At 41.9% G+C, this 7,500-nt stretch overlaps 2 pseudogenes; both read right to left on the bottom strand.

The window, feature by feature from the left end:
* Window positions 1-3,579: 3,579 nt before the first annotated feature.
* Window positions 3,580-6,350, bottom strand: LOC129251503 (large subunit ribosomal RNA; annotated as a pseudogene).
* A 442-nt stretch (window positions 6,351-6,792) lies between these two features.
* On the bottom strand, window positions 6,793-6,973 carry LOC129251507 (5.8S ribosomal RNA; annotated as a pseudogene).
* Window positions 6,974-7,500: the final 527 nt, after the last annotated feature.

Raw genomic sequence — 7,500 nt, 5'->3', positions numbered from 1 at the left:
CCTATAGACCTGTCCCCAAGGGTCGTCCCTATTTTCCCCCACAAATCTCCTCCACTCTTCCTCCTTCACTCTCACAAGCATCTTCTTATACTCTTTCATCCCTACGCTAAATTGATACTTGAGCTGAGACAGATTCTCCGAATTGGTCCGCCTGCCGCGTTGAAACAAACGCCTCAAGCGTCGGACAGACCTCCTCTTTGAATTTAACTCACTCGTCCACCATTTCACACCTTTCATTCTCACAGCCCTAGCTTTCCTAAACAATAAGTCATTCACACCCCAGACACATTCATATAGACGAGCAATTTGCTCGTCAACCCCCAATTCCTCAAACTCCCTAAGCGGTATATCCAATACCGCTTCCCTAACAGTATGTCCATATCGGTTCCAGTCAGTACACGAGGTACGCCATCGCCTCAATGGACTCCCCCCTTCTAACTGCGGGGTACGGGGAGTAACCATAATTTGTATTAAATTATGGTCACTAATTCCCCAACCCCCCCTAACACTCCATTTACACTCGAACCTACCCGCTGCTGCGTCATTCATGAGCGTCACGTCAATGTCACTCACACCTCTAGGCCCCTCAAACGTATACCATACGCTTGGTTCGTTTGCTACAAGAAGGTTATTCGCCACAACCCACTCGCTCATAACCTCACCCCGAGTGTGGCTCCGATATCCAGCAGTATGCCTGGATACCTTGCTGAACCACATCGGGGAGGTAGCATTCGCGTCAAGACACACGATGGCAGGAATGCTACTCTCAAGTAGTAGCACCGCATCAATGTATCTTAAGTAGGGCTCTAGAGGCTCGTCAGACTTGCAGTACAAGCTGACGACATTCATTCTGCCGAATTCCCCCTCGACACACACACATACTCCCCACTGTGATGAGTCAACTACTACACAAGAGTAGCTTGGCTCACACACAGCTACTGCGGCCTTGACTCCAAGGTCCGTAAAGACCCTGAAGCCCCCAGGAAGGCCTCTCACCACCCCATTGGTGGAGTATGGTTCCTGGAGCAAAGCAATGCCGCAGCCCCCCTCCGACATACACGCCCCCAATTCACACATCACGGCATATGACCCCTGACAGTTCAGTTGATATAGTTCAACCATCAATGTCTAGCGTTCGCACGGGCAACAATGGCACAGTACACCGGGCAGACAGTGGACATCATTAGATGTCCGGCTGGCTTGCCCTTAAACGCACAGTTGCGACAATGCGGGGCATTGCCACAACCTGCACTCCTGTGTCCTTCTTGCCCGCACCTACGGCAGACATCCTTCTTGGCTCTGCATTCTGCCACCCTGTGATCAAACCCCATGCATCGGAAGCAGCCGGGCGTCAGTTGGTCTGGCCGTACCCGGAAGGAAAACCACTTTATGTAGCAACGACCTGCTTCCAGGAGGGCGGACATTAGCATGTCCGTTCCCTCAAGGACAACATTCGTCACCCCATCGGGGCTGACCTTCCAAGGACGGCTGATCATCCTCACGTCCTTCTCACGGCACCCAGGGCTGAACTCCTTGAGGTTCAACCGGAACAACTCTCCCATGAAATCCTCAGGGGAGATCTCCGTGTGAACCCCCTGGACCACAACCCTAGGCCCCAGCTTCCGACGTATGCTCACATCGAGCCCCACTTCGGAAAACTTGGCATTTTTTGCCAAGTTATCCCTCTCGGCAACGGATGGGGTGCGAATAATCGCACCTCCATCCTTCAACGGGCGCACCTCGTGCACCCTAACCCCCATGGAAGGCCCAACCTCCTTTACAACTTTCTTGATCACCTCCTTGGAAGTAGTGGGGGTTTTACCCCTCACTACGACCGACCAGGTCTCAACTGGCTTGGGCACCGGCAACGCAGGCAACACAGGCGCAGGCGCCTGAGGTGCCGGCATCATCGCTGCACCAGCCAGCGCAGCTCCAGCCGTCCTCCGAGGTGCTTCCTCCCTGGTTGTCATGGTGGCTTCCAACCGCCCACGAAGATGGGCGATCTCCGCCACCATCTCAACAAAGAGCTCCTCAAACTCCAAGGAGTATCCAAGGAGATCCTTCGCTGTGCTCTTCGGGACGCCGTCCATGTCAATGACGGCTCCACTAAAGGCCGTCACAATGGACTTGAAGCGCCCCATAAACTGCACCGCAACTTTCTTGCGTTCGGCATCCCCACCGATCGCACCCAAACCTTTCAGGGAAGCACCCAATTCCCCACGGATTTCCTCCAAACGCTTCCCTGCGGGACCTAATTTTTCCCCCGTCTTCCGCCCCTTGCGCCCACTCCCAATCTTTCCGCTTTCGGAACCACCCTCGCTTCCACTCACCTTTTCAGGTACCTTTAAAGATACCTTCTCCACCGGAACCGCTGCACCTCCAGCGGTCTTCTTCTTAGAACGGGGAGGAGACCGCAAGATCACCTCCTCCTCTCCGGACGTCGTCTCGTCCATTGCCGACGATGGCACCGCCGACCCGCTTGGAAGAGAGGTGTTCGCCCTCTTCCTCAACCCTTCTGATTTGGGCATTGCCCAACTCTCCACCACTAAGGTAGCCGAATTCGCCGGATAAAGGCCTCCCAAGCAACAACAAAAATTGGGTCCCTTTTGGGCAACGGCAACTACTGCACGGCAGGAATGAATCCCGCACAGGCACGCACACAGCGGCTGCACCTATCGGCGAGCCAAAGCAAAGCGCGAGGGCGTAGCCCACAGCGCCAACCAAAGGTTTGGCAAAGGCCACCACCAATGCCTTGCCGGACAGAACACTGTTCCCCGAACAAGGACGGGTCGACCAAGGTGGAGCTAACGCCGAGCTCGACCGCAGGCAAAAACACAACACGCTTTGGTCGTAGCACCTGCACAAGGTATTCAACCTTGGCGCAGTACTGTACCCACGCACAAAAGAGGACGCCCTTTTTACTGTTGCCAAATATGGCAATATAGCGGCACGACTACCTAGTGTACACGCACTCAACGAACCCACGCCGAAAAATAACAGCGCGACACTACACCGACGCCAAGAATTAACGGCACGCGCCAAAAACCACGCCAGAAATAGCGGCACTCAAAAGTTGTAAACAACTTACCAACAAGGTACACTTGTACGCAATGTACAGCCACGCAAACGGTGGCGTCACCAGCACAAACCGTAGTCACCTGAGCAATTGCTCGTAAACAATGCACCGCTATGGTACAGCTACGCACAACACACCACGCCGAAAAACAACGGCACGCCCGCAAAAGTTGTAAACAACTTAATGGAAAATTTCCAACGCTGTATCTAGCGGCACTCACACGCACGCACAATGTGTCTATAGCACGGAGTATATTGGCACTCACTGGAGTGTCCAACAAAACTACCGTACGGCACTTAATCACTCGTAAACAGTGTACAGCTACTACAAAGTAGCGTCACTCGCACAACGGCACTTTCAATCACAATTAATTGTAAACACTGTACCGCTATGGTACAGCCACAACAATATTAGCGTCACTCGCACAACTGTAATACACCGGTTATCACACACGAATATAAACGCAAAAGAAATCGCAAAAATCGCTAATCACCACTTAGCACACGACACGTCCGCACTATTCAACAGTCAAACTGAGAAACGAGTAGATAGGGACAGTAGGAATCTCGTTAATCCATTCATGCGCGTCACTAATTAGATGACGAGGCATTTGGCTACCTTAAGAGAGTCATAGTTACTCCCGCCGTTTACCCGCGCTTACTTGAATTTCTTCACTTTGACATTCAGAGCACTGGGCAGAAATCACATTGTGTCAACACCCGTTAGGGCCATCACAATGCTTTGTTTTAATTAGACAGTCGGATTCCCCAAGTCCGTGCCAGTTCTGAATTGATTGTTAATTGATAATCGTTATAATTTAAAAGGAATATATATCGAATGATATAATTCCTTAAAAATTTTAGCAAGAAAGTTCCACAATTGGCTACGTAACTACTATCCGGGGAACAAGAATCGTAATTCTCTATTTACCCAGAACGAGTACATAAACCATGGTATTGCTTCCCAATCAAGCCCGACTATCTCAATCTTCAGAGCCAATCCTTATCCCGAAGTTACGGATCTAATTTGCCGACTTCCCTTACCTACATTATTCTATCGACTAGAGACTCTTCACCTTGGAGACCAGCTGCGGATATTGGTACGGCCTGTTGAGAAGTTTGCGTGACCCCACCATAAATTTTCAAGGTCCGAGGAGAAAATATCGACACAACAGTAAATGTCATGCTCTTCTAGTCCATCTACCATATCTCTCTTCGAAAGACTTCCATGGTAGTACGACTATAAAACAGAAAAGAAAACTCTTCCGATATCTCTCGACGGCTTCTTTATGGTCGTTCCTGTTGCCAGGATGAGCACAAGGCCCATTTTTAATAACAAACGGATACTCAACAGGTTACGGAATTGGAACCGTATTCCCTTTCGTTCAAAATAATTCAAGTATTTTAATTATTTTTAAATATATTTTTATTAATATTTTTTTTTATTAAAAACTTGAAAATTTTCGGCTTTCGCCTTGAACTTAGGACCGACTAACTCGTGATCAACCACTGTTCACACGAAACCCTTCTCCACTTCAGTCCTCCAAGGTCTCATTCGATTATTTGCTACTACCACCAAGATCTGTACCAATAGCGGCTCCATGCAGGCTTACGCCAAACACTTCTAAGCACACTATTGTACCCTCCTACTCACTAAAGTTTCAAAATTTATAAATCAATCGAAATTGTTTTATAAATCATCTACTTTAGCGGTAATGTATAGGTATACAACTTAAGCGCCATCCATTTTAAGGGCTAGTTGCTTCGGCAGGTGAGTTGTTACACACTCCTTAGCGGATTACGACTTCCATGTCCACCGTCCTGCTGTTTTAAGCAACCAACGCCTTTCATGGTATCTGCATGAGTTGTTAATTTAGGCACCGTAACATTACGTTTGGTTCATCCCACAGCGCCAGTTCTGCTTACCAAAAGTGGCCCACTGGGCACATTATATCATAACCTCAACCTTCATATCAAGAAAGGTGAGGTTCTTACCCATTTAAAGTTTGAGAATAGGTTAAAATCGTTTCGACCCTAAGGCCTCTAATCATTCGCTTTACCAGATAAGATTATTTTATATAATTTTTAAATGCACCAGCTATCCTGAGGGAAACTTCGGAGGGAACCAGCTACTAGATGGTTCGATTGGTCTTTCGCCCCTATACTCAATTCTGACAATCGATTTGCACGTCAGAACTGTTTCGGTCTTCCATCAGGGTTTCCCCTGACTTCAACCTGATCAAGTATAGTTCACCATCTTTCGGGTCACAGCATATATGCTCAAGGTACGCTCCAGTTAGAGGTATAAATAATAATAAATTATCATTATACATAACTATATGGAACGCCCCGGGATTGAATTAATTGACTATTTATTAAAAAATAGACTAAAAATTAATCCCATTATATTTAAGTTAAGTTAATTATGCCATTAAGTTTAATATAACTCAATGACTTGCACATATGTTAGACTCCTTGGTCCGTGTTTCAAGACGGGTCCCGAAGGTATCCTGAATCTTTCGCATTGTTAATCATATAAATGCATACAAATAAATATTAATATCATAGATATTAAATTTTTTGTAAAATTCAAAAAATGAATTTTAGCATTATATATAATAAAATCTATCAACACTTTATCAAATCATTAGTATTTATTTTATGTTAATATGCTTAAAAAGCAAATTAATTTAAATAAACTTAATATCACCAATGATCTTTTGATAAATACTTTATTATGTTAATAGATTACAATGTCCTTATATGAAAAAAATGCACATTATTTTTTTAATTATTTAATGATGAATTTTTCATAATGGATATTCAGGTTCATCGGGCTTAACCTCTAAGCAGTTTCACGTACTATTTAACTCTCTATTCAGAGTTCTTTTCAACTTTCCCTCACGGTACTTGTTTACTATCGGTCTCATGGTTATATTTAGTTTTAGATGGAGTTTACCACCCACTTAGTGCTGCACTATCAAGCAACACGACTCTTTGGAAATATCTTTCTAGTAATCATTAACGTTATACGGGCCTGGCACCCTCTATGGGTAAATGGCCTCATTTAAGAAGGACTTAAATCGTTAATTTCTCATACTAGATATTAAGATATTCCATACACTGCATCTCACATTTGACATATAGACAAAGTGACTTAGTGCTGAACTATTTTCTTTTCGCTCGCCGCTACTAAGAAAATCCTTGTTAGTTTCTTTTCCTCCCCTCATTAATATGCTTAAATTCAGGGGGTAATCCCATATGAGTTGAGGTTGTTTTAATATTCTTTTTTTATCTTCTCACAATTTAATAAAAAAATTATATCATCTTTTCATCTCTATTTTTCTTTTCTCCTTTTATATATTGTAAATATATAAAAATAATAATAATGTAAAATGAGGCAATCCTAGAATAAAAAATTTAATTTTTATGCTAGACATTCCTCCTTTTAATTACATATATAAATTATTATTTTATATATATATATAAATAATATGAAAATTTTTTGTAAAGAATACTTAGATTCAATATTTTCATCATTTCATTTTATTTGAGAGGATTTTTTTTTTAAAGAATATATAATAAATAAAATTCATTATATATCTTTATTTTTTTTGCTATTAATATTATGAATTATTTAAAATCCAATAATATACACATTTGCTTAAATTCAATTATTTTTATAAAAGAATAAGCAACTTATTTAGCATAGTCTTACAACCCTCAACCATATGTAGTCCAAGCAGTACTTTAAAATTGAATTTAATGTACATAACAGCATGGACTGCGATATGCGTTCAAAATGTCGATGTTCATGTGTCCTGCAGTTCACACGATGACGCACAGTTTGCTGCGTTCTTCATCGACCCATGAGCCAAGTGATCCACCGCTTAGAGTATTTTTTTATTTATTTTTATTTATAACAAATGTCAATTTTTTTTTGCATATATTAATTGAAAGAGTAAAATTAAATAATATTAATAATATATAAATTGATTTTCTTTCAATAATATATATCAAATATATTTAACTCTAAACATTTTTATTAAGTTGCGAATGTCTTAGTTCAACAATAATACAGTGGTGGTATTTATTATGATTCAATTATTTTGTATTTTTTTAATCATTTTATGTATATATAATAATATAATAAATATATACCACTTTTGTTATTGTGAACAAATTAACTTATCATTCAATCAAATGAATAATAAGTACAACTTTTTATTTTCATGTTTAAAGGTTTTTAAAAGAAAAAAATAAGAAAAAACATTACAAAATGTACCATCATATATTATATTTAATATGATATAATTGATGGATCACAAATTGAATGAAAAAGAATAAAAAGAATTATGGATTCAAAATAATTATATAAATTTTTTTTTTTTTTTTCTTTTTTTTTTTTTTTTTTTTTTCTTTTTG

The sequence above is a fragment of the Anastrepha obliqua genome, unplaced genomic scaffold (assembly GCF_027943255.1).
Source record: "Anastrepha obliqua isolate idAnaObli1 unplaced genomic scaffold, idAnaObli1_1.0 ptg000027l, whole genome shotgun sequence".
NCBI lineage: Eukaryota > Metazoa > Arthropoda > Insecta > Diptera > Tephritidae > Anastrepha > Anastrepha obliqua.
Note: the sequence above shows the minus strand (reverse complement) of the source record. Positions and strands in the feature narration are given on the sequence as shown.